This window comes from Fundulus heteroclitus, chromosome 9 (genome assembly GCF_011125445.2).
Source record: "Fundulus heteroclitus isolate FHET01 chromosome 9, MU-UCD_Fhet_4.1, whole genome shotgun sequence".
Classification (NCBI taxonomy): domain Eukaryota; kingdom Metazoa; phylum Chordata; class Actinopteri; order Cyprinodontiformes; family Fundulidae; genus Fundulus; species Fundulus heteroclitus.
The window spans coordinates 25,696,461-25,723,067 of NC_046369.1; the positions used below are offsets into that span (position 1 = coordinate 25,696,461).

The 26,607-nt window shown below is 42.3% G+C and overlaps 2 non-coding genes and 1 pseudogene across 2 annotated transcripts; all 3 read left to right on the top strand.

Moving 5' to 3' along the window:
- LOC118556474 overlaps positions 1-26,607 on the top strand; it is a 116,190-nt pseudogene that overhangs the window by 59,236 nt on the left and 30,347 nt on the right.
- On the top strand, positions 1,746-1,827 carry trnas-cga. The gene has a single exon. It is a non-coding gene; the product is annotated as a tRNA-Ser (tRNA).
- Positions 2,310-2,391, top strand: trnas-cga. Its single transcript has one exon. It is a non-coding gene; the product is annotated as a tRNA-Ser (tRNA).

Sequence of the window (26,607 nt, forward strand, 5' to 3'; positions counted from 1 at the left end):
CTCTCTCCACTTTTTCCTAGTTTCCCTCCTTTTTTCCATCTCCTTGCTTTTCCTCTCTCCATGCCCTTGTTGTCATTTAGCTACTTCCCCCAGTCTCGCTGCCTTACTTATTTCTCTTCCCTTTTCGCTGTCTTTTCTTTGTCTTCATCATTCTTTTTATTCCTCCACCAAGCCCTCCTCCTTTTTCTCCTCTGCATCCCTCCATCCCTCGCGCTCTTTAGCTCAGGACAAGGAGGTGAAAGCCAAGCGGATTACAGTGGCAGTTTAATCTGGCTGACCCACCAAGGGATTGCTCTCTACTTTGCAGGGAGGTTGCAGGGCTGGAGGGCAACAGGGCTGGGTTTGTGGGTGCACAGAGGGGAGGGGGGCGGGTGGGGGGGCGTTGGGGGAGAAAGGAAGGGTATCGGGTAGTGGGGCGAGAGGGTGGTAGAAAAAAAGGTGTAGGAGAGAAGATGGGTTGAATTTGAATAACTACCCTTCTAGGGAAATGCTTTCCAGTACAGTATTATTTGTGTGTGTGTGTGTGTGTGTGTGTGTGTGTGTGTGTGTGTGTGTGTGTGTGTGTGTGTGTGTGTGTGTGTGTGTGTGTGTGTGTGTGTGTGTGTGTGTGTGTGTGTGTGTGATGCTGTAGAGGTGGGGGAAGGGCCCTGGTTGTTATTAAGAGATGGAATATTAATGCTACTTTGCCTCTAATTTCTTTCCATCTGTCATCAAGTTGTCCTCTACATGGTTGTGCGTGTGCGTGTGTGTGTATGTGTGTGTGTTTGAGAGCCCAAAGATGCTCTTCAGATATTAGCAGACAATTAGTCTGTTCTGGGTTTCAAAGACAAGCTACAAAAATGTCCTTGGTGTTTTTTTTTTTTTCTTCTAAAAGCCTCAAAATCTTATTTTACTCCGTCGTGTCAAAGTCATTCAGTCTCTCACGGCTTTGATTTACATTTGGAGCTCAGGCTGAGGTCTCGAGAAATTTATCAGCTATGGGTCATTTGTGTGTTTTAAAGCTATTTTTAATCTCATTAAATTTGAACATGAAGCGCAGGCATAAACAGTATGGGTGCATATTAAGCATCTGGTTTTGGTTTTACATCTGGGTAAGGGTCTGGGGTTCAGATGTAGTCAGAAAATCTTCACATTAAAAGATACAAAAAATCAAGTTTTCTACAGTATAGTGATCTGAGAACGCGCTTTTTTGTTGTTGACTAAACACGTCCCCCTCCGTTAACTGACTGGGTTAGGCTAGTAAGTCTAATTAAGGTTTTATTTTCAAAAGTGGTTTTATATATTTATTTTATCAGCCCAAAACACTTATAAATAAACAACAATATACAAAATGAACTCAAATGTTTTTGCTGAGTTTAGATTTTTAAACGAAAAACTATTTTTTAATATATATATATGAAACCAGTACCCAGCCAACAACTGTCAGAAACATATTCTGAAGCCACAGTGCGTGGTAGTGCATAGTGGTGAAAGCTACGTTTAAATAATAACTTCTCTGTAATTCAGTAATTGCTCTGAAGTTTTAACATTTAACATGGTATATATATATATATATATATATATATATATATATATATATATATATATATATATATATATATATATATATATATATTTATTTATTTTTTATTTATTTTTTATTTTTTTTCCAACAGTTCCAACAGCTGGAACCACCCAAGAGTGGCTTCCTTTGAGCGCTGACCTAAGTCCTATTGAAGAACCTGAGACAACTTGAGCAGTTTGTAGTCACGGTGGCCGAGAGGTTAAGGCGTTGGACTCGAAATCCAATAGGGTTTCCCTGCACAGGTTCGAAACCTGTTCGTGACGAAGTTTCATTTATTGATGGGAGTGGTGGCCTTGTGGCTAGTTCTGGGTTCAAATCCCATGTACTGGATCCTTGAGCAAGACCCTTAACCCCAGGTGCTGCACAGCAAAATATAAGTAATGGGGGAGTGGTGGTTGAGTGTTTAGAGCAGCGCGCTTGCGCTCTGAGAAGGTTGCAAGTACCCGGTTTGATCCCCACAGGGCATGGGTTAAGATGCAGAAGTGAATTTCTTCAATGTGAGATCAATTATTATTATTATATACAGACAACTCTTGCAGGATTCACTCAAGGCATTCTGGAGAGGAATGTGCTGCCTAGTGTAAGAACGCTTGGTCTCAGTTGTAGGTTATGGGTCTTCCAACAGCATAATGACCCAAAACACACATCTGGAACCACCTAAGATTGTCTTCCTATGAGCTCTGATCTAAGTCCTATTAAACATCTATAGGAGGAGCTGAAACAGGAGCAACAGGAGCAGTTTGTAGTCACGGTGGCCGAGAGGTTAAGGCGTTGGACTTGAAATCCAATAGGGTTTCCCTGCACAGGTTCGAATCCTGTTCGTGACGAAATTTCTTTTACTGACGGGAGTGGTAGCCTTGTGGCTAGTGCTGGGTTCAAATCTTATGTACTGGATCCTTGAGCAAGACCCTTAATCCCAGGTGCTGCACAGCAAAATATAAAGTTACAGCTGCCATAATGTTTGTCCAGACCTGTTTCAATGATTCTGTCGGACCCCAATTCAAAAGCAATGTCTGATTTTCATTCCATTGGTTTATTTTCAGTAAGTCTTTATACTATATTTTGTAATTTCAGTGGTCTTTGTGGGATTTTCTTTGATTAACAGAGGGGTGCCGACAATTTTGTCCATGACTGTATCTATAATAATCAATATCCTTCTGCTTGGACTCCTGTGAAAAAAAAAACAAAAAAAAAACTAGGGAGTATGTTTAAGTGTGACGCCTTTTTCAAGAGCTATATGTTAAGTCATTTTTCTTTTATAAAACCAATTTTTCTTCAAAACTCCTGGTCATTGAACTAAACTAATGTATCATATTTACTATACTAAAACATGACAAAGATATAAAATCCAAACTCTTTTAAACTAGGCTTTTAATTGCGGGAAGTTTACTATCTCCATCAATAACTTTATAACTTTTAAATACAGAAACAATAATAAAGTGGTTCAACACAGTCGGCTGGAGACATTTTAGATATAAGTTTTGCTGCATGTACTATTCACACCAGCTCCAGAGTAGATCTGTGTTGTCGAGTGTACACAAAAAAAAGTAACCTGCCTGTATGGGGAAGCCCTGGCACATGGGCAGCATGACTGCAATCAGTAGAAATTAATGCGCACAGTTGAACTTCGTCGTATGACTAGACATTTGAGTCCCTGCCATATTGAAAGTTTATTTAGTTAGGATGTCTTTTAAAGCAGGGAGTGTTTGTACACATGCACACATGTCGGAGAGCATTAATGAACATACCATCTACTTGTAGATGTGTTAACAGAAACAGAAAAACAATCCTGTGTTTAATGGATCGTTGTCGTGTCCACAGGGTTTAGAGCGTAGAGCTTGGCTGCATGCTGAGGAGGTAATTCAAGCATTTGATCCAGGTATGTTGGAACAGATACGCATCAAAAAAGTTGCAGGACCCGGCCGGCCTCAAAGACTGGAGCTTGAGTCCCCTGCTGTCAAGGCTTTGTTGTGTCATATAAATGTAAACGGGCATGAAACCCTCGCTGATCCAGTCAGTGCATCTACCCTAACAAGCCATATGTTTCCTAACAGCTCCACTAATGCACCCCAGGCAGCTATTTTTAATTAATCTATGATGTTTGGACAGCTTGAAACAAAAAGTTTACTCTTTTTGCTCCAACTGGAGCTAATTTTGTCTCTACACCTCCCTGACCAATAGAGAGAGAGAGAGAGAGAGGTGTCCCAGTCAAGGGGATTGGCTTTGATCAAGCAGGATGCTAGTTAAGCAGTTGTTAGAACACAAAGTGATCACGGTTCAGACTTAAAGTGTCTTAACCGGCGCGTCAAGTGGCAGCAGACAAAACGCGGCAGCCTTTGGCATATAGAAGCGGCTCTGACGACCGTGCGGTTTTAATGTCTTAAATGGCTTCTTGTACAGTGCTGAACGCAGCGCGGGGGTCTCAGGCAAGCTGTGTCTGCAGCTCTGTGTGCCTCGACAATGCCTTTCATGTCCCTCATATCAGCCTGCCTTTCATCAGTCCACCCCCTGCCGGGCTGTTTCAGAGGAGGGGTCCAGTCGGCGAGCCGGATTAGCTTCTGACTGGTGCTTGTCCAGATTCTGATTCTAAAGGGGGGCTTAAACTGAGCTTGCCTCAGAAAAAAAATGAGAAGAGTGAACGGAGGGTAAGAAAATGGCTCTTCTGAGGGGAAAAGAGGGGGGGGGCATTCATCTTGAGTTGTTTACCTTGCAATTAATGTGCTGGATTGTCTTGTGAAAGAGAGAAAAAAGTCAAGTGTGTTGAATATTAGGCCGCCACTTATGAAGATCAAGAATTTGTGCGGCTTATTACAAGTCAGTAAGGCTTAAAGAGCTGCTCACCGCCTTAAATATTGATGTAGGCTCGTGCTGAAGTTTCCATCGCAAAGGTCAGGATTAGGATTGGGTGAAAATTATATAGTGATATTTGAGGAAAACTGGTAATAATGACACCTAAACCAATTCGCCTGATTGCAGCTTGCAGGTCGCATCTTATTATGCTTATTGCACATGAATGACTGTTGTCTTTTGTTTTCTGTGTATGATGAGGTTATGAATATTTTACTTCATGGTGTTTTGAAAAAAAAAAAGTAAATCTTTTCCTGCTCGGTCCACTGTAAACACTGAAGTGTTCCTGATGGTGTTTGCCCAGCAGATCTTTGGAAACGCAGAAATCATTTAACCTTGCAGCTGTACAGGAGAATGCAAAGTACCGTCAGCTAGTAGAAGCTGAACTGCAGTTTTCACAAATAGAATACACAAAGAGTAACAATACAAACAACGCTCTCTCAAAAAAACAAACACGACTTCATAGGTGTAATAGTCTTGGCCAAACAACATGAGTAATTTCCATAAACGGCTTGGATTTTCTGTTATTCAAATGCTGCTAACAGTCGCTGCTGTGATGCTTTGTTCAATCATTGAATTTGTTACCCCACATGTCCTTTTGACTCCTTGTTGGATGCTTTGCGAACCGTCTGGTTGTTTTCGGTGGACTCAAGGTTGATTTGCTCCTTTTGTTCTCTCACCTCAAACCCTACCGTTGACATTTTGTCCTCACCTAAAACCATTTCGTCCCCGTTTCCTTACCTCTGGACAGCCATGTTCTCAGAAAGTGCTGAAATCAAAGGTGTGGTGTGCGTGTGTATTCAACTTCCTTTGGCCTTGTATTTGGGGCAGCTGTAAATGTGTGGGAAGAGGAGTTGAGTTGCAGTCAAAAAGTTTTTTGGTTAAAATCCACATGCTCTGTCTCCCCGTGTTCGCTGTCAATTTTTGCTTATGGGTGTATGAATGTTGGTCAGTGTGGCTGGATGAGGGGGTCGTAGAGCAAAAGTGCCTCGAGTGGTCCGTGTGAATCGTATAGACCACGTATGTCTATGTAAGTCTATACCCCATACTAAAAGTCCGTCTTTGTGTCATTTAATCTCAGTCTAAATCCAGCTGTTCCATGAGCGGCACAAATACACATTTCAGGCTCAACAGTGTTGATTGCGCAACTTTTCTTTTTCTCAACTTGTCTTCTCCACAAATTTGGCCTTGATGGAAGAGTGTCTAGATAGAGGGAAGCCTCTTTTATACAAACAAGCCAAATAAAAAAAACACACATTAAGACATACTGCTTGCAGTTTGCCCCACATAGAAGAAGAGGCTCTGGTCTATAGGGTTAAGAGTGATCATTTCGGCCTGCGTCCTGAAACACACCATCATGCAGTGGAGATGCCTTCTTTCAGCTGGGACAGGGAAACTGGTGAGAGTTGACAGGAAGATACCTTCTTTTTTGGTTAAAATTTGCCAATTTTAAAACTATTGTTTCTGAACATGTGAGACAGGCCAGTTTTAAATACCCTTTTTTAACAATGAACACGTTGGAGTCTTTTCAGTCTAGATATAAAGTGTCCATCTGCTCTCTTAGAGAACGAGCAGTTACAGACAGCAGTTTTGAGTTTCATCACTCTCTCGCTTATAGTTTTATATTCTCAGCTCTGTGTGTGTGTGTGTGTGTCTGTTTGTTTCTGCAGACTGCCTTCTCTCTGCAGGAACAGCCAGCCGGTGCGCCGACTCTGGCCGTAAACGACAAATACTGCTGCAGTGCAACTGTCGTAAAGGCTGGAAAAGCCGCACCGCTCAAAATGTAAAAACAGAAATATTTAGCTGAAATCAAACAGCTGAAATGAATCCAGATATTATCCACGGTGAGTTATTTGGTGTGAGAGTGGCACAGTGTGGTTACTGCTGAGGCTCTGTCACTGTTTCCCCACTCCGTGGCCGCCCGAGGACCTTATTTTAGGTCACGCCAGGTGCAAGCGTTTTGGGTTGGTTACATGATCTTAAGCCAATGCGCGTGTTTGTTTGTGCATGCATGCATGCTTATGAAGAGCCGTGATTGTGTACGGGGTCAAGCCTGTGTGAGTGTGCCTGCTGGGGTCCAGGAAAGGTCAGAGATTGGGTGGAGGTGCCAGGAATAGGGGTGTGAGATGCCTGGGTGTCTGTAAGGCCATGTGACACACACACATGGACACAGAGGCACACACCCACAAACACATGACTGAACACACTAAAAACAAAGCTTCTGAACCAAAAGACAAAAGCTGGTTAAAGTGGAAGAATTATTATAATTTTTTTAATCGTCTGTTTTCTCCATCTCCTCCGTCTGCTGCCTCTGACACACATCTATCCACAGCCCTGTTCTCTCCTCTCCTCCGGTCTCACGTAAACACCACGGCGTTCTCTGGATCTGGGATGCCTGAGGGACAGAGTGCAGACAGGAGCCCCGTCACCATGACAACAGCTTCTCTGAGATGCCATTGGCTGAAGGCTGTTGAGGGAGGGGGAGGAGAAATAGAGTGAGAGAAGTGGGAGTAAGTTAAGCAAGGGGTAGAAAGACAGAAGGGGGCATGGCTCTGTGCGTGTGTGTGTGTGTGTGTGTGTGTGTGTGTGTGTGTGTGTGTGTGTGTGTGTGTGTGTGTGTGTGTGTGTGTGTGGTAGTAGAAAGGAGATAACGGAGGCAAACGACCCCATTTCTCCTCATGGGGCTGTATGCGTGTGTGTATGTGTTCATGCTTGCATGTGTGTGTGTGCGTCCAGGTTCTTGTGCCGAAGCAGAAATGGTAAAAGGGGGTGGGAGAGAGGGCAGAGAGGAGATGCGGGGAAGGGGGGATGAGGAGAATGAAGGGGCCAGTGGGAGTGTTAAAAGGGCGTGGAAGCATGTGTGTAAATGATCTTTTCTGGGTCGTATAATAAAAGCTGCTGGTCCAGGTTGTGTGTAAATGGGTGCATACATGCGTGCATATATGCACGGCTGCATGCTTCACTCTACTCAACGTCTCCCACACCGTTAGAATTTCTGCAGGTCTCTTTTGCATTGGCGCTGTTTGTCATCGGTGACGTTTTACTGGTAAATTACATACTGGATATTTGAAAATATACAGCAAGGTGGTAAATACACGTGGTTGCATAGGAGGAAAATGTTTCCTTATATACCCCGAAAGGCATTTACACAATAAGCATATTTAGGTCCTGAAACTCGAAACTGAAATGTAAATGCTTTTATTTTATTGTTTTAATCGGCACTTGAATTTAGTTGTCTTTCAGTTTGAAGACTGAAGGTTTGATCTCTGCCCCTCCTGTGTGGCAAACTGTCTTGGAGCAAGATGCCGATGCACTCGTTGCTTGTGAGATTTTCTTACTTGTTTCTGAATTAGTGAAAAATCTCTCATATTTTTTTTTTAAAGAAGATAGTTTTTTTTTTTAGAAGTGTCGGAGCCAAACGGCTGTTTCTAAAAGCACACTGTAGTATATCGTGTGACTTTTTAAACAATCTCAACTACCGCGCAGCGAGAGCGAGCTTTTGTTTCCGCGTCGAAGGCTCAGCTCGCTGCTTCTGCTTTGTTCGGCTGGTGGCAGAGAGCGACAGCGAATGAACACGTATTCAGAGCTTTTTTTCTATCTCATTACTAAGACAATGGAGGCTGTGTTGGGAAAACCACAACAAAGGTTTCATGTAACATGTAACATTAGAAAATATTTAAATTATTTCAAAGAAGAAAGCAAAGTGTGGTTTTTACCCTCATTTGTGAAATGTAAAATTTTTGACAGGCTTCGTGAGCACTTGGCAAGTCTTACTGTTATCTACTGTATGTCGTTAACACAAAAAAATTGTATATATATATATATATATATATATATATATATATATATATATATATATATATATATATATATATATATATACATTGGAAAGCATAGGTTATCATAGATGTATAACATTAAGGAGTCACCCGCTTACCAGACACGCTGCCTAAAGCTTGCCAGCGGTTGTTTCCAAAGAGTGTCGCCTTAGCAAGACCTATGATTGTCCAAAAAATGTCATAGCAGGTAAATTAGTCTTTCCTGTAAGTGCAGGAATAGTGCAGGAGCTTTCCTTCAGCAAGCTGATTGGCAGGATGAAGCAACAGGTGGGAGAGGGGCAGTGCTGCTTTGCCTTATGCATCCATTGAAAAAGAAAAAAATACACACCTGGAAGTCAAAACCCTGACCACTGTGCCCTTTTCCCGGGGACCTTATAATTATGACTTGTTGGAAATGAAACTTTTAAAACCTTCGCTACACCACTCTTTATGGGAGAATGCACTGTAGCATAATCGCACGTAGTGATGCAATGTAAAACAGATGAACAGAAAATCACTACAGACCCGACTATAGACCATAGACCCCCTGATCCGCCCTGCCAGCCCCTGACTGGTCTGAAATTTAAAAATCTGATCATTTTCCAACCAGCGAACACACCATAGCAAAGTACTACCAGCTCGAGGTGACAACGCTCCTCAGTGTGGATGCTGTTACTGCAGGAAGGCTTACAATTAGCTATTTATCAGTATCACTTAAGCCAGAGGAAGCAAACAGATGTAAAGCGCCTTTTCAAAGGGAACTGTGTTTTCTGCCAAATGTATCCACAAGGAACTTTGCAGCTACCTCAAACAGCATCATCCCTTCAAGTCTGTTGGGTTTGCAGCTGCACCTATCCACAGATACATTCTTCCTATCTAGTATGATCGTCGTGGATAGCTGTAATTGAGAAGGTCAGACATCTATAATTTAAATGGGGGTGGGAGAGACAGATACACGCTTGCTGCTCATACTGGGCAGCCACTTGTAAAAGTGCCCCAAAAGAGTCACTGTTGCATCTCCACGACTTTGTCTAAGGGGTTTGGTTCCCGTTTAACAGTGCGGTGTACGAGTGAACCATACCAAAATCACTTAAACTAAGTCCCTAAGCCTATCCTGTGTACAACTGACTGTTCAGCGGTACCTGCATGTTGTAGAGGTTAGCTTTGCTGTCCTCTCTTAATTAACCTCTCAGGTTGCTTTGACCGCTGTCTACTGCAGATAAGATACAATCTTGTCCACACAGTGTCTCCTTTATTCATAAATGCTTTTAGCTCATATCCAAATTTGCCTCTTTGGAGCTTCACAGTCTCGCGCAGCGAAACAACATGCCTTTTAGACTCTGAGCCTGGATGGAGAAGAAAAACTCCCATTAATGGCCAAAGATGGAAACATGGAAATGAACTGCAGTTTGACTGGTGGGCGGAGGCATGCAACCGTGAGGCGGTAATTTGAGTTTACAGTATGAAGCGTCTGCTTCTTCGCCTTGATTGGAGGACACACAGCATCCTCTAATGTTTTCCCTCCTCGCCCGTGTGATTTGTTACTGAAAGCGCCGGATCTACTGAATTCGGGGTTTGCATTACTGTACCTGCAGAAGGGCTGCGAAAGGCACTGCACCAAATTTATGTGAAGCTTGGCAACCTGCCATCTTGGGAGACAGACAAATGAAAAATGTGTGATTTCTTTTTCATTTCTTCCGTGTGTGTGTGTGTGTGTGTGTGTGTGTGTAGCAGAGGGAGAGGAGAAGGTTTGTGTGTCCGTATCCGTATCTGTAGCTCCGTGTGGAGTGGGTCTTCCTGCTGTTCTGTGATCACTGGCATATTTAGACTAATCATGGAAGAAGGGGGAGCGTGAATGTGATCTCGGGTGCTCCACGCTGCTCGTTCATGTGTTTGTGCCTGCATACGTGTATTTGTGATTGTGTTACCACAACTCACACAGGCTCTGGGTGGTGTTGGTGTTGGGGGTGGGAGGGGGGGGGCTAAACGTCTCAGGCTGTGCTTGCACATGTGTCGGTGTGAGGAATTTACACACACACACACACATGCTCACACAAACATGCTGAGTGAGGGAGAGCGAGGTGTGCTCAGGAGGAGGAGAAGGAGAAAGGAGGTTGCTTCTAAATGAGAACCAGAGGTTGGGACTGGGTGATGGAGCGGAGGCTCAGATGGAAATGGGGGAGTTGGTATGTGTGTGTGTGTGTGTGTGTCACTGTGCTGCTCTGGTCTGTGTGTCTGAGTGTCGAGGTAAGGGGTGGAGGGGAAAGTTTGGTGGGTGGGGGAACAGGACGGAAACCATAATCATGTTTCACCTCGGCCGTTAATTCTGAACTGGAAGAATGCCGGCACCGTCGTCGTCTTTATTGTAATCGTTACATTTCCTTCTCCCTGTTTCTCAGCCCTTTCTATTTATTTGCTCTGTTTCCCTCCTCCTTGTTTCTATCCTCTCGCTCGCTGTCTCCTTCAGCCTTTATCTCCGCGCTGTACGCTCTCCCTCCCTCTCTCTGTGCGTGCCACTGCTGGCGGAGTCTATGCTGGGGATATTTCTGTCAGTCCCTGTTTATTTATTGATGGCAGTGCTGGTGAGAGCGCGCCTGCCCACATGCAAGCTTCTGTCTGGAGAAAAGCGAGGTGTTCTCCGGAAGTCTTTACCTCCTTTTCCTCTTCCGTTACTCCGCCAGAGTCAATATTTGACAAGCTCTGTCCTAACGACATCCGCCAAATCCGACCCCGTCAAGTGTTCGCTCTCTGACCTCTCCGGGGTCTCTGGCTTTTGTCATGAGAGGGAGATGAAAGGCCGGTGTCACTGCAGTGGAAGTTTAAATCATCCTTTAAAGTGCTTTTCTCCAACACCGCAGTCTCCGACGAGGAGCCATTTACCAGCCGTGAACCGTGCAGCCCTTCTCCAGCGCGCTTCTGGGGAGCAAAAATGCAAATAGAGAACATTAATGTCAAATGTCACTGTATTTTAGACCCCACTGAACTCTGGGAGTCTGTCAGCTGGTGGTCCAGAGGTCAGCACCGAAGCCATTTATTTCCTGCCGTGTCTCCCAGGATCATACAGAGCAAGGAGTGTGTGAAAGTGGGATGACTGGGAAAGGGGAGTGTTTAATGTTGCAGAGTATCCCTGTTGTGAACGACTGACCTTCTGTCAACTATGTTGTTCAAACGGCGCCCTGTCATTATGTCCAATGTAGTAAGAAGAGTGTGTCTTGGGTTTTTATACATTTTTCTCTATGGTGAAGGGGTAAAGTTAATTAAACCCTAAAATAAATTAATTTCGACAAAGCTATTTCAGAGACCTACCTGTTTTAAAACAATAACTCCCTTAAAACCTGCTGCATTAAGTTACTATGCTGCTAAAAATGCAAATGCGCGGAAAACAGGAAATATTGTTTTAAAAAAATGTAAAGGTGCTAAAAACTGTTTAAGTGTCCCATATGTTTTTTCATAATGCAAACAAAATGCAGAAAAAAAATATATATGTATATATATATATATATATAGATAGATAGATAGATAGATAGATAGATAGATAGATAGATAGATAGATAGATAGATAGATAGATAGATAGATAGATAGATAGATAGATAGATAGATAGATAGATAGATAGATATTCCCCTCATGAAATGCAAATGCAAAAATCTCTTATGATCCAATAAATTAAGAAAAAACAGGCTATTACTGGAATGGATCCAAAATATGTTGATTTTAGAAAATGTATCATGTATCTGGCAATAAACGTTTAGGTGTAATTGGGGTTATTCGGGTGGCTCATTGGTAGACTGTCTATAACACATAGACATAACAGGACGTTTCTCAAATTATTCCATATTTGGACCAAAGACAGCCCAGTTGGTCGGACAAGCTGAGTACAAACTACAGTGGCAACAACCACGATACCAATTAATTTTGAAACGTGACGACGTCCTAGGAGCTTCATTTCAACATGTTTTAAGCGAGAAACCCAGCTTAGAACAGGTTAAACGTTGTTTGAAATGTAGAAGCCTCAAAATGAGTGGAAAGAAAACAGTATTAATATAAAGGGAGGGGAGGCTGTCCCATCCTCTCTCTCGACTGATCAAAGGTGAGAAAGAAATCCGCTGAATCCACATAGAATTACAGCTAATACTAAGAAAGAATATATTTATTATTACAGCCTGTTTTAAATCATTATTGGGCTTATTGCAAAAAACTGACTTAAAAACAGCTTCTTTTGTAAAGTTGCAGTCAGTCATCACGCTGCAATCACACAATATCTGACACACACACACATATATATAACCAGAAAAAGGGGTTGAGTCGGATAAAAGCAAAGCTGCTCACGAAAGTTGCAAGTGACTTTAGAGAAAAACAAGCTGTGAAAATAAGCTGTGCAACACTGAATCTCACATAAACACCCTTCATGGATTGAATGATGATTTCATTCCGCTGAGAAAAAGCCAAATAGATGTAGCCTACCTGCACAGACACTGCAGTCGCTGGTATTAGTTCAGGACATCCAAGAGTTGGCTCCTTACCACAGAGGAAATGTAGACAGCACATAGGTGTCTTTGGTCAGATTCCACATTAAAGTCCTCCCACTTCCAAGCTCGTATCCAACATGGACATTTCTCTGCAATCCTTCGGGGTTTTGGAAAATCAATGTAAAAAAAAAAAAAAACTCCCTCTTTGTGATCACCATTGTCGTTTCAGCAGATACCAACACAGTAGCGTTTTATTGTTGCTATAATATGTATCTTGAGACAATATTCAGAACAGATCTGTTCATGATTTGACTCATACAAGTAAACTTTTCAAGCATTACCGCTCTGTGCGACCCCCAAAATGGCCACTACACGTGCGCACTGTGCTGTTCTAAATTTAGCAATTTAACATCATGACGTTAGGCAGGTGTTGAGCGGTCCCTGTTGTTCTCGAGAAATGGTACTTCAGTGGAGTTTAGGCCAAAAAAAAGTACTCTTTTGGTTTCTAAAGACTACCGGTTGAGATTTTTGTCAGTTCTGGTCTGACCATCTCTAAGATTTGTTACTGTAAAATCCAAGCAGACCGTAGTATCCTCCTGGACACTACAACAACAAGGACTTATTTATTCAGTGTGTTAGTGATGGTTGACCTACTGGGTGACAATAGCTGCATTGTTACAAGCGACCATTGGAGCTCCATTTAGTGACCATTCAGTTCTTGGTCACCTTTCAGTGATTTGCAAAGGGAGCCAGATCTACGGAGGTCATGGTGGTTCTAGACCTCCTCCACTTCCAGTTGGTAGAGACCACAGGGTGTTTTGGACGTTCAGTGTTGCCGTAATCTTTTTAATTGATTCCCCCCAAATTAGTGCCTTCACAAAGTCTAGTGAATAAGTTTTAAAGCAATTCCTTTGACTTGATTGCTTATTATCTGCTCTGATATGCAGAGTAAGACCAGCCGATTCTGTCCGTCCATTTATCCACGTTCAAACAGCTGAATTTACCAATCAGGTTATGAAAAACCTAACTATAATCTTGCTAGATGTTATAATAAATTTAATGTCTCTTCTATGGTGAGAAAAGTTAAATATATAAGCTTTTGTTTAATAGTGGTAATTTGTGTGCATGAAACAATCTCCAAACAAAGCACACCTCATGAAGGAGAGGGGAGGAGTACAGCTCAGAGTCTCACAAGACTTTCTTTAGATCAGGACATTTTGTGTGGCTTTCTGGCATCTTTTAGCCAACTTCATGTTGTCATGCTGCTAAATAATATTTAATTATTATTTAGCAGCTGCTAAAAAAAAGATTGAAAGGCAACTGTTGTTCAGTTCTGATCGTTTTACATCCACTAATCATTGTGATATTCTCTTTTTCACACATGGCAAAAATTATACCTAGGCCCTCACTAATATTTAGTGAAGGCTAGGCAAGTTTATTTCTATGGCACCATTCATAAACAGGATAATTTACAGTGTTTTACAGTAAAAACACAGGAACAGAGATAAAAAAAAACTACCTCATACCTCCAAAACATGAATGACGCATCACATAAAAATATGAGATATAAACACACAGAGGACAGAAATGTTAAAATGACTATATTCACGCAAATAAAAAGCTAGGTAATAATAGAAATGACGGAGACATGTTTAAAATGAGAAAAGTTTCTGAATAGATCAGGGCTTCAGGCAGATGTTTCCAGAGCTGAGGAGCATAAAAAGGAAATGCTGCCTCCCCGTGCTTACTTCTCATCATAGGAACAAAGAGTGAAGCGGTTACTGATAAGCTAAAGGATCTGCAACATTCATAAATGACCAGCAACTCTAAAAGGCATCTAGATCCAAGACTATTTGGTAAAAACACACCTTTTCCTGAAAGGCCCCAGAGGCTACAGCACCACTAAGCAGGAGGCATCGCACCATGAAGACCAAGGAGCTCTCCAGACAAGTCAGGGACCAAAGGAAACCCTGAAGGAGCCGCAGAGCTCCTCAGCAGAGCCTGGAGGATCCGTCCATAGCATCACGATAAGACTTACTCTCCATAGAGCTGGACTTTATGGTAGAGCGTCCAGAAAAAAGGAACTTCCTGTTAAGAATAGGAAGAACAAGATGTGGCGAGCTCACAGAGACTGATTCAGAGCAACCTGCTGCTGGTGTTGCTGCAAAAGTTGGCTTTACAAAGTACTGATTTCATAGGGGGGGTGAACAGTTACTTGTGCTGAAGTTTTCTGTTAGTTTGTTCTATTTGTTGTTTGCTTCACTGTAAAGAAAAAAATCTTTGAAGTTGTTGGCAGGTTCTGTAAATTAAATGGTGCAAACACGCAATCCATTTTAATTCCAGTTTGTCAGGCAACAAAACATAAGCATCCCAAGGGTGGGGTGGGGGGTGAAAACACTTGCAGGCTGCTGTACCTTTAAACTGTACGGACCTTAAATGAGTTGAAGTCACGGCTTTGGGGAAGGCTGTTTAAGAGTAAGCGTTGACGGGTTTTATTTATTTGAAAAGTTTCGTTTTTTGAGGGGAGGTGTCGACAACTGGTGCAGCGTTGCTCGGTTTAATGCCTTACCTTTGCTCCTTCAAACATTGTTCAGCTGACCAATGAAAGTAGCTCATACACGGTTGCTTTGAATCTGCTTGATGAACAGCGGAGCTCTATACTTTTGAAACGTGTTCAGCAAAAATAGAGCGTCCTGTTTTCACCTGATCGGTTTTCTATAATGTTTCCCCAAATCTCCTTCTTACACCGCCTCCCTATCGTATGTTCTCCCCTCCTTTTACCTTCCTGTTCCTCAATATTCTTTATTTTGCCTTTCATTGCTCCCTTTTCTTATTCTTGAAGCCTTCTTTCTACCCTGTGTCCTTCTTTTTTTTTCTCCCCCCCTCTCCCTTCTTGTTTTCAACATGCCTCTGGGTCCTCAGAGTTTCAGTGTGCTCCACAGACCATCCATTGTCTTGGGAATGCGGTTTGGCCGTCTCCACTCACCTCCGCCGCCTCCTCCCGTCTGACGTGAGACAATGTAAGGTGGTGTTCGCCTCCTGGGTCCTCAAGGCCACTTGGTTTAAATGTTCTAACCTTTGTGACCTCGGGACCCGGGCCAGGACAGCTGATTGGTCTAAACTTGGCTTTGACCAGAGGCTAAAAGCTTAAACACTATTTAAAAAAAAAAAAAAACAGCAGGTGGCACTCTGCATCGGTGTTCATCTTCTACTAAAGTACGCTTTAAATATTCTTCTTAAAACATACTGCTGATTGCTTCTGTGTGAGAATTTCTTAAATACAGAAGCATTAAATAAAGACACATCCTGTACAGATCTGCACAGGGCGCATGCGAGGGCCTCATGGGAATTTCTATATTTATCAAAATATTGGAAGCCGATCTCATCGGCTGTGACTCATGAGGTGGAGGTGGTGTACATGGTGGTGCCTGTGGGATGCAAAATGAAAATTGGTAGCGTGTGCCTCATTTGTGTGTCTCAGAGAGAGGCTGTGTGTGTGTGTGTGTCTTACATACCTCCCCCCTCAAACCCCCGCCTCCCAATGTCTGGCACTCAGGAGGACTGCTCCTTTGGGAATGCCTTTCCTGCTTGGCCCTAAACACATGAACACACACACACACACACACACACACATAGAGGCACACACCCAGAATCATGTATGCTTTAAAATAGAAACGGGGCGAGTGGATCAGACCGGCTTGAGATGGTTTTAAATGTCTGGATGTTTCTGCTGGTTGCTAAACATAATCGCGAGATGCACGGATTTAGCGCCGTAGATGGGTGTGAATTTGGGCCGAATGTCAAATGTTGCCTTACAACACTGGCTGTGAGGCCGGGCTTCATCGCCCTCTTTACTCAACTCAATTTCCCCTAAGACCACATTATGCAGAACATTATATGGCAATTCTTTTAACCGTCGGCAGCTAAAGACGTCTGGCTTTGAGGTCCGTGGCGTTCCTTTAGGCATTATGGCGTGCGCGTAGCCCGGCTCTACCTCTCTGTCTGCTCCGTATTTTTCGTTTTCATGGTACAAAAGCACCGGCGCTTCCCGCTCCTTTTCATCTGGCACCTCCTCAGCTCGGCAGAAATATATAGTTGTCTGAGCGCAACAAGAAACGAAGAAGTGCGCGGAGGAAAATGAAGAAATGCCAAAGAATTAAGGAGGAGGTAGATGTTGCTAACGGGGTTACCAGAGAGTCTTTTCATTTTTAATAGTCCCACAGGAGGTCTGGCTGGTAAAAAAGGAGTTAGATTTTATTATTAAATCTTGGCAAAGTTTGAAGTGCAATAGACTTTTAACAGTAGCTGCTTTGAAGTGTCTACTATCTTTGAAAACACAGGTCTGATGAGCTTTACATTCAAGTATAAATGTAATGGAAGTAAATCATTTCTTAATTGGCAAGCGCTCTAAGTAGCTTCTGTGTTTTCATACGTTTCTGTCGAGCGCAGACTTTTTGCTGTAAAAGTTACAGGTGAAATTACATTTTAAACACTGAAGCTTGAACGTTTACCAAAACATGCCAGGACAAAGATGTGCTTAGCACTGAGCAGCAAAAATGCTTTTTATTAATTAAAACAATAAAACCAAAAAATTAGCTTTCAGATCTTTTTTTTATAATTATTGCTGCTGTTAACTAACCTCAGTACCACTCCTGAAACTTGACTGCAATGACAGTGAGGTAGCTCAGCTGTTGAAAGCCCTGGTCTCATTAACACTGTAGGGCTGAGTATCTTTATATAAGGTGATGGCATGTGTAATTGTCTTTAAATGAGTGGATCCACCCTTATATAAAGTTTCTTACCACGTTTGTAACATTTGGTAGGATATTATGTTTCCTGTGCCATACATGCATATTCTACATGCCAATTATACTGTATATTTAGCCTGCCTCGACGCACACAGTGGCCGTCCAGTTGTCTAAAGATAATGTTGATCGCATTGTGATGAAGGAAACATAGAAAATAGAGGTTAATCATAATTGAATCGATTTGTCTACAATATTCAGCAATAGTATCACAATTACATGTTCTGCTAAGATCCTGCAACCCTACTGCAGACACACATAAAATGACAAACATTCGGGCTTTTAACCGTACATGTTTAAACATGTACTGTCCCCTCAGTCAGTGGAATAAGTGATGTGTGGGTTTTTTGCACACTTGAGGTTAGCTTGTAGGCTTGTAAAGACCTGATCGGTTATGTTAAAACTCTAGGATTGACAGTGGTCATGTTTTCTTTCTACCATCACTGCATAATGTCATTTTGAACTCACAAGAGATTGCTATAGTAGATGTTCATTTTATAAAGAGCTTCGGCCAAGGACTCTTGGTTATTTCACGTTTTTGGTAAAAGGAAATGATCATGTTTAGCTTGTCGGGTGAAGACTTATGGTGACTCTAATCTAATTTAATATTCAAGTTTTGCTATGGGTTTACACATGCATACCTTCAGTAACGCCATTATTTTTTCCTCAAACCGAAGGATTGGTGTCAGGCGATGGAAATGTGACCCACCAGTAAACCTCACCTTCCATGTTGTTGCTACTTGATGATCCCTTTTCAAATAAAACCAAGCATTCTTCTTCTTTTTTTTTACCCGATGTTCAGAAACATGATGAGTATGTTGGTTAAGATTTGGCGCTCTCACTGCTGCGGCCTGGGTTCGATTCCCGGTCAGGGAAGCTGTACCATTTCTTTAAGGGGAGTGGTTAGAGCACAGAGCTTCAGTCCCAGAGGTTCTGAGTTCAACTCCCACAAGCTGCCATTCTGGGTCCCTGAGCAAGACCATTAACCCCCAATGGCTCCCCAGGCTCCGCACAGTGGCAGCCCACTGCTCCCCAAGGGGATGGGTTAAGATGCAGAAGTGAATTTCTCCATTGTGAGATCAATAAAGTTCAATTATTATTATTATTATGAAAGACACCATGTTGGCTGGAAAATTGCATCATGGCCACCGTTGTTGCTGTTTGATGCATATTGCTGCTCCATGTTGTTGAAAATAAACACTGTTTGAAATTGAAACAATGGACATGCAAACAATTTTGAGAATTACGCTGAAATTATTGCACACACCTAAAAAAGGTGAATTTGCAATGCAGTGTCGCTCCCTTACGCAGTCCCTCTAAATTAATGCTATTAGCGGAAACCACCTTAATCGGTTATCAACAGTACGCAGAAACCAGAACAGAAGGTCTCCCTCCTTACCCACCAGTGCATAGATGGTGAAGCCCCCCACACATCTCAACACTTACCCTCCAATCTCAACTTTTCTCCTGAAACTTAGTCTGTGGAACGCTCTCCCGGACCATGAGAGGACCCCACAGACAGCGGAGGCTTTTAAACGTGGCCTAAACCCACCTTTTCATGATTGAAAAGGTGGGTTTTGATTGAACTTTTGATTGAACTCTTGCTCCTTTTCCTTATCACTTCTGTTTATTTTATCTTTTTATTTTCATGCACTCCATGTGTTTTTATTTTTAGACTTTACCTGTTTTATCATGTAGCACTTTGTGATTTGCCTAAATATAAAGTGCGTTACAAATTAAATGTATTACTAAGAATCTGTCTCGTAACATTTATGAAGCTTGGCATTAACAGCACCTGGAAAGATAAAACAGAAAGTTGCAATAAAGAGCCTATACTTCATAAGTTTTAAAAGTGCTTCTTGCATCATTTCCACTGAGCCGTGCCGTCTTTATGTCGCCATTTAAAACTTCTTCCTTGAATTCTTGTAAGTTCAGCAGTTTCTCCAAAGTGCGTTTGATTGGAATGGGTGAGGATTTACCCATAAGAGGAGCACCAGTTGTCTAAGCAAGCAGAAGTAACTCATAATGTATTAAATCCTTAGTATCTGCGGTCGAGTTGTGTCAATGACTGTCAGAATGTGAACATAATTGTGGCGAGTAAATATTTAGAGGCATGTAAATGTCAGTTTTACTCACTAAATGTCAGTGTGCGGTATGTTTTCAGCAAAGCTGCTTCAGATTGTTTTCTGTTGTTTGTTTCTGTGCAATTTACACTTGCTCTAGATCCCTCAGTAGTTTATGTTGATTTTCCATATTTACATACACATGTACGTCTTTGAGTTACTCTTCCTCTCGGCTTCCCTCTGAAAAATGTATTCTGCACAGCCCAGACAGAAGCTGTGAACCTGTTGTGAGATTTCTCTTCGTGTAGGTGGAGGAGTTAAAAGTGTGAGTTGAGGTTTTGTGGCTGAAAACAAGGAGCATCTCGCCCGCTCTGCGTTTCGGCTGCGTTTGTGGAGGCTGAGGCGTCTGAGCCTCTCTTTTTCTCAGATTTCTCTTTATATTACTGTCGAACGTTGGTGTAAAAAGGAGCGGCCGATGAAAGACGGTCTTGCCGGTGGATTCTGAGTTACCGACATAAAACACCTGACAAGGCTGATGTGTTAAACTGCTGAGCATTTATCCAAGCAACAACAAGAAGGAAAATACATTGCAGTATGCCTGAGAATGCCGCGTATTTCTCCATTTAAAGCTTTTTTTTAATTTATTTAAGCGTTTGAAGGTGTTTTAGGGTGTCTGCACAGGCTTTTAGGTCATCACCTGTAAATTGGCTTTTTTTCAGGGAGTTATCGACTGCCTCAGTCTCACCTGAGTTGAGAGTCTAGACTGAAGAGCGCGTGATTAAATTTCCCTTCATTCTAAACAATCATGTCGCTCGCATTAAGTTTTGTTTCCAAGCATCGAGCTTTCTAATATCCTCTAATTAGCACCATTTATAATTGTGAATTAGGCATGTAACATTATGCATGTGTAGGTCTGCGTCTTTCTTTCAAAGCGTGCGCGCGTCTGCCTGTGAGCTGCACACGCCGAGACCCCTGTCGTCTGGTTCTTGTGTGGTTTTCCACCCCAACATCGACTGTCTAATGAAGAAGTGAAAGGCCACGGGCGGAAGGCGGACAAGGGATACATTTCAGTGTCTGTGTGTGTGTGTGTGTGTGTGTGTGTGTGTGTGTGTTTGGGTGTGTGTAATTAAAGAGTATTGCCGGCAGGGGGGACCTGTGTTAGGAAGGGTCACTAAGAGAGCAGCAGGCCATCACCGAGCTTTGGTCATTAACTACCGACACAGCCAATAAAGGCTGCTGGGTGTTGGGGTGTGGGTGTGTGTGTGTTTGACATGTATGTGTGGATGTCAGGGGGTCAGCTACTAAATTAACTTTGCATCAGTATGAGCCTTACGCAGCTTGTAGATGTTTGCGCCTCCTTCGTTTGGTTTAAGCCGAGTTAGGGTTGAATTAAAGCTTTTCCTGCTAAGCGTGGTAAGCATTAAAAGAAGGACAGCTTATAAAAGATAAGTTACCCTACCAGAGCATGAAACACGGCGGTGGCAGCATCATGCTCTGGGGGGGGGGCTTCTCTTCGGCAGGGACAGGGAAGCTGGTCAGAGTTGATGGGAAGATGGATGGAGCAGAATGAATGGGAGCAAGAAGCTCAAAGAACTTGAGACTGGGGTAGAGGTTTATCTAAAATTGCTTCATGGTATTTTTTTATTTTTTATTTTTTAGACAATTAAAATTATTTTGAAACAAAAACTTTTAATTCAGTTGTGTGTAGTTTGCCCCATCCTACATCAATTACAGTGCATCCAATAGTGCTAAAGAGATGCTAATTGTTGCATTAAGTCATATTTTAGAAAGTAAATCTCAGCAATTATTGCCGCTCTCATTGGATCAACAGTGAAAGAAGTAGTTCAAGCTTAAAAAGTAACAATTTAAATCATGTTATGAGTTTTGGTAAATATGATCTTATTGTTATATCGGCTGGATGACTAATTCTTATCAGAATGTTTATTTTTCAACAATAACAACAAATCATGCAATAAATGTCCGCTTCAGTCAAAGACTAAACCTAAATCCAACTGAGAATCTGAAGTCCAGTTTATTTGAGCTTTTTTTTGCAAAGAAGAGTATCTGTGTGAAGCAGATATACCCCAGATAGAGATATAGCACCTTTTGCCACTGTAATTATTGCGAAAGACAGTTCGACAACCTTTTGACTCTGGGGTCTGAATACAAATGCATTCCTGATACTTTTTTCCCCGCTAAATAATTAGAAAACAATGTATCCGTTTTCTTCCCCTTATACATTTTCTGTTGGGCCATCATACTGAATCACCATGAGTTAAACTGAAGTTTGCGTTTCCAATGTGAAAAGGTTCAAGATGTCGGTATGTATGCAAGCTTATGCCACCGCTCTCATGTGGAATAGCTGCTAATCGAGGCAGCAATTAAAAAAAAAAACTCCTTTGTATCATTGTACGATACAAAGTCTTGAGTCATCCACAGTTTCTTTATGCTTCGTTCCTAAATCCAACTATCTTTTAAGCTTCTGAAGTGAAGTCAGTATTTTTTCCAGGCAGTCTTTGGACTTCAACGGTTTTGTCACCTTTTTCAGTCACCCACCTGAATGCTTTCAGAGTATTGTTTTATTTTGTCTGTTTAAGCCACTTACCTCTGGTCTTGGAGTCGGTGAGGTAATAAAAAAAGCCTCCTGAGCGGAATGAACCAGTTTTTTTTGTTGACACATAACAGGCAATTTAGCAAAGAACAACTTCAAATTGGATCCTGAGGCACTTTGTAACTAGCTGACTACCTGTCACAAAGACACAAATTGCTCTCATGTCTTTTGCTGAATCTGTGAAAAATACCAAAGATAACAGCGCTTGACAGGCATAGAGTTGTATTTTAGCTCCAACGAGGTGATTCCCGGAAAGCTACAGTATGAGCTAAAAACTTTCCTCCTCCCACTTTCCTGTCCCCCCCCCCCAAAAAAAAAAAAAAAAAAAGAAAACATGACTTTCAGATGCTTTCCATCAGCTGTACATTGTTTCTTTTTTAAGAGCTGGACTCATTTAGTGCTGTACATCTTCTTTTATTGAAAGACAGCAGTTTTCTGGTGATACATACTGATATTCTTTTGTTTTTAAATGTTCTTTTTTTTACATCAGATTGCATTATCCCTTCCTTCTCTCATCCACCTTGCTTTACCTGCGTTAAGTTGTTTCATGTCACTCAGAGCGGCCCTCTCAGGTGTGTGTTTTCCCACGTGCGCGCGCGCATCCGTGCACGAGGAGGCCGTCTGCACGCAGCTATCAGCTTTCTTTCTCTTCAGGAGCTTCGCAGGTTGATTGGTTAGCCTTGGAGGTAACAGTGGGAGCCAACGTGGGAGCTCTGGAGCAGAGAGGGGAGATCCGGGCGGCGTGTTACCAGCCGCATCGCCTTCCCTCTGGGCTTCCACCTCGCAGTGCTCCTCAGGTAGCTGGGAGGCAGCTCCAGGCTCCCGGGTGTTGGGAGGAGATGCTTTAGAGACAGAGGCGGAGCGAGGAAGAGGGAGCTGTGTGTATGCGACGTGCGTTTGTTTGTGTGTTTTCTGTTGGGGATGGGAGGAGGGGGGGGGGGGATCCCAAGCAGATTTGTTTACTGGTAATTAATTCACCTGATTGACATAACAGCTGCCGGAGCCATGGGAAGGCAGGAGCATATGTGCGAGTTTGCTCGCGTGTGGTATATGCAGCCTGCATACTCAGCATGTGTGCATGGGGAATGTTTTTCTTCTTCAGACCTGTTACAGGTTTCGGTGAGCGAGAGACAGACAGAAGCTTCAGGCTCCGAGGGCATTTCCATGTCGCAGCATCGGGCGCGGGGATCCCGGCAGCGCGGCCCCGGCAGCTCCCTGTCTTCCATCGATTAGGCCCGTCTGTCAGCTGGCAGCCCTGCTTACACACGCCTGCCTTTGCGCTAATCTTTATAGAGTTGACTTCACTGACAGACTTATTGGAGCACTTGAAGCTGAGGAAAGAGGAGGAGAAGGAGGGCTTTGACAGAGGGACAAATGAGGGAACTGAGAGCAGGGTTAGACAGCGGTGACAGTAAGGAGCTGCTTGAAGGCTAATTCATGGTCTGGCTCACGGAAAACGTTGCAAAGTAGCGTTTTGGCTGCAGGTCATAGTACACTTTACATACACACATTATACGGGATATTCGTTCAACAGCAAGACAATACTCCAACCTGTGTTTTAGCATCTACAGGGCGCCGCAAAATTATTCAAACTCTTTTAACTTTTTCACACATTGTGATGTTGCAGCTACAAACTTTTTGTTAGGTTCAACACAAAGCAGTGGATAATTATAAAGTGTGCAGAAGAACATTGCATGGTTTACAATTTTTGTAACATTGAAAACATGAAAAAAGTTGTGTGTATTTGCATTCAGCCTCCTTTACTCTGATACTCCAAAATAAAATCCAGTCTTGCCAATAACCTTCAGGACTCATCCATATTTTAGTAAATCCACCTGTGTCTCAGTATTTGTGTGAAGGCCTGAATTTTTTTTTTTTTTAGAGAACATTAGTGGAAAAAACAGCATCATAAAGACCAACAAACATAACAGGGAGGTCTCGGATAACGTTGTGGAGTAGTTTGAAGCTGCTTGAGTTTGTAGAACAATATCCATCATCAGTCCAGAGAATAGCACACAAACCTACCAGGACATGTCTGTCTACCTAAACTGACTGCCAATCCGAGGAGAGCATTAATCTGATCAGTGACCAGTTAACTTTTGAGGCGTCGCAGAGATCAACAGCTCAGTTTTTTATCCCAAATATTCAGCATTTATTTTGTTAAACAGATGTGAAAACTATGCATCACTTTCCTTCCACTTAACAATTATGTGTTAGATTCTGTTCTGTTGTACAAAACCCCAATAAAATGCACAAAAGTGTTTTTGTTCATGGTGTATTAATACTTTTGTAAGGCACTGCATTTCCTTTTCTTCAGTTTCATCTTATCTCTGAAACCGTCGCTCATTAAGACCGAATGCCACACATGAGCGATTTGTAATTTTTTCCCCCCTTGTCAGCAGGTTGGGTCTTTCATGTCTGTGAACATTGCCTGTGTGTTTTTATTGTCAGGGTTAGGGCGATCCTTCACAATCTGAAAGAAACACAGATATATACACGTATTCACAACGCCAGCGGGTCGGTATCAGTGTTGTTGTGGCCAGTAGGTAGCCGTGTGTTGGCCTGCTTGTCTGGAGCCAGATAACAGCAGATCCATTACCCCCTGGAAGCCGAGGTCTGATCACCACGCAGATATAGCTGCTCACTCACAGCCTGCGTGCTGCAGCCAGCCTCCTGCATGGAGCAAAAGAGGATCACAACCGGGGGTCAGAGAAAAGCAGAACCCCCTTCTGTATGAGTCAATTATAAAATGCACAGGCCAGGATAACGCACCGCCGGTGGGAAAGTACCTAAAGGGAAAGTTTAACATTTTGTAACTCGACTTATTTATGACTTACAGCCAGGCGTCGACCAGTATGAAATTCTAGCGACGCGATAACTTTGAGTTAATTGATAATAAATTAACATTTTTTCACGGTATTATAATACATAAAAGTCAAATATAAAAATGTTTAACATGATACAATTGCTATCATGTGAAACAGAAATGTCATAATATAGCATTGCTATATTTAGTGGAACTGTTTTTTGAAACCTGTTTGGCCAGAATATTATCCTTTTTTACCGTTTCCCCCTCTATAGAGTAACACTAGGAGCTGAAATGTACTGGTTAATTAGTTGATCCTTAACACATGCCACTCATAGCTTGGCCACTGTAGTTTTAAAACAACGTTACATTAATATGAGAGACGGGTGGTACTCAATTAGTTTAAACACCACAATTATCAGTATTGTTCACAATGGTAGAAATTAGAAAACGTCTAAAACTGGCTTTATTGTAAGTCAGGAGAAAGTGTGGGAGACCGTGCACAATAAAAGGTGTGCGCACGAGGGGAGGGGGGGGGGGGGGGGGGGGGTTCCATACCACGAGGTAACTCACCTTTTTAAAGAGACTTTAAAATAGCAGTCTTATGATGTCACATTCTAGCATCTCTGAAACTTCCTTACTTTGGATGATTAGCAGATTAAAATGGATTTATGGAGCAGTACAGTCACATTTCTTGAGGAGTGAGGCGTAACTCGTTGGCCAGCAATGTTTGTCCACTAGCCTGCATTCAGGCTTCCTGGTAACCAACTTCTACACTGGCTAAGGGGTTGCAGTACCCTTCATTACCTGTATTGCTGCTTCAGGTTTTAAATAAGTCATTCATCACAAGACCAAAATGTCTCACATTAGCCCTGTCATTTTTGTTTTTTTAGATTACAGAATATTACAAAATGACAAAAATGACTGTGTTACTTATGGTAGTGCATGCTTACAGCCTCTGTATGCTCACAACTGTATCAGAATCAGATCAGAATCAGAAATACTTTAATAATCCCAGAGGGAAATTACTATTTCTTTGCAACCTGAAATGGATATCTTGTCCAAATGATGAACCTGAGAAGAGAATAACATCTTCTCTTAAAGTCCTGCCCAGCCTCTGTCTTTAAACATACTGCAACCCATGCAGCTTTGCCTGAGTCAGCTCAATTAGCTAGCTGGCTACCCCCTCAGCAGTTGGCCATGCATCTACTCCTCCGCTACAAGACTTCTGTTGTCTTCCACGCATCAAGAGTCGTTATCCTAAAGTTTCATTAAAAAAAGAAAAGGAAACCTGGATTTCAGTGGGTTCTGCCAAAAATACACGTTAACTGCTGCAAATGTGCACATTCTCTATCATTCTACTTTTTCTACATTCAATTTAAAAAAAAGAGAGGAGGTGCATGGGATTAATAATATTAAGTTGCATTAGAGGACTGTAGTCGCTACCATGGCTGAAGTTTTTTTTTTTATGGATTCCAGTGATAGTGTTTGTCTGTTTATGCTTCATGCTGGCTGCGGCGTCATGTTTATCATATTGCCCTGACAGTGAAATCAATGTCCCGGTCTAACTGCGGTATATTTTAAGTAAAGTGGAAGTTAGGATCTGACTAAATCCCTCAGACATA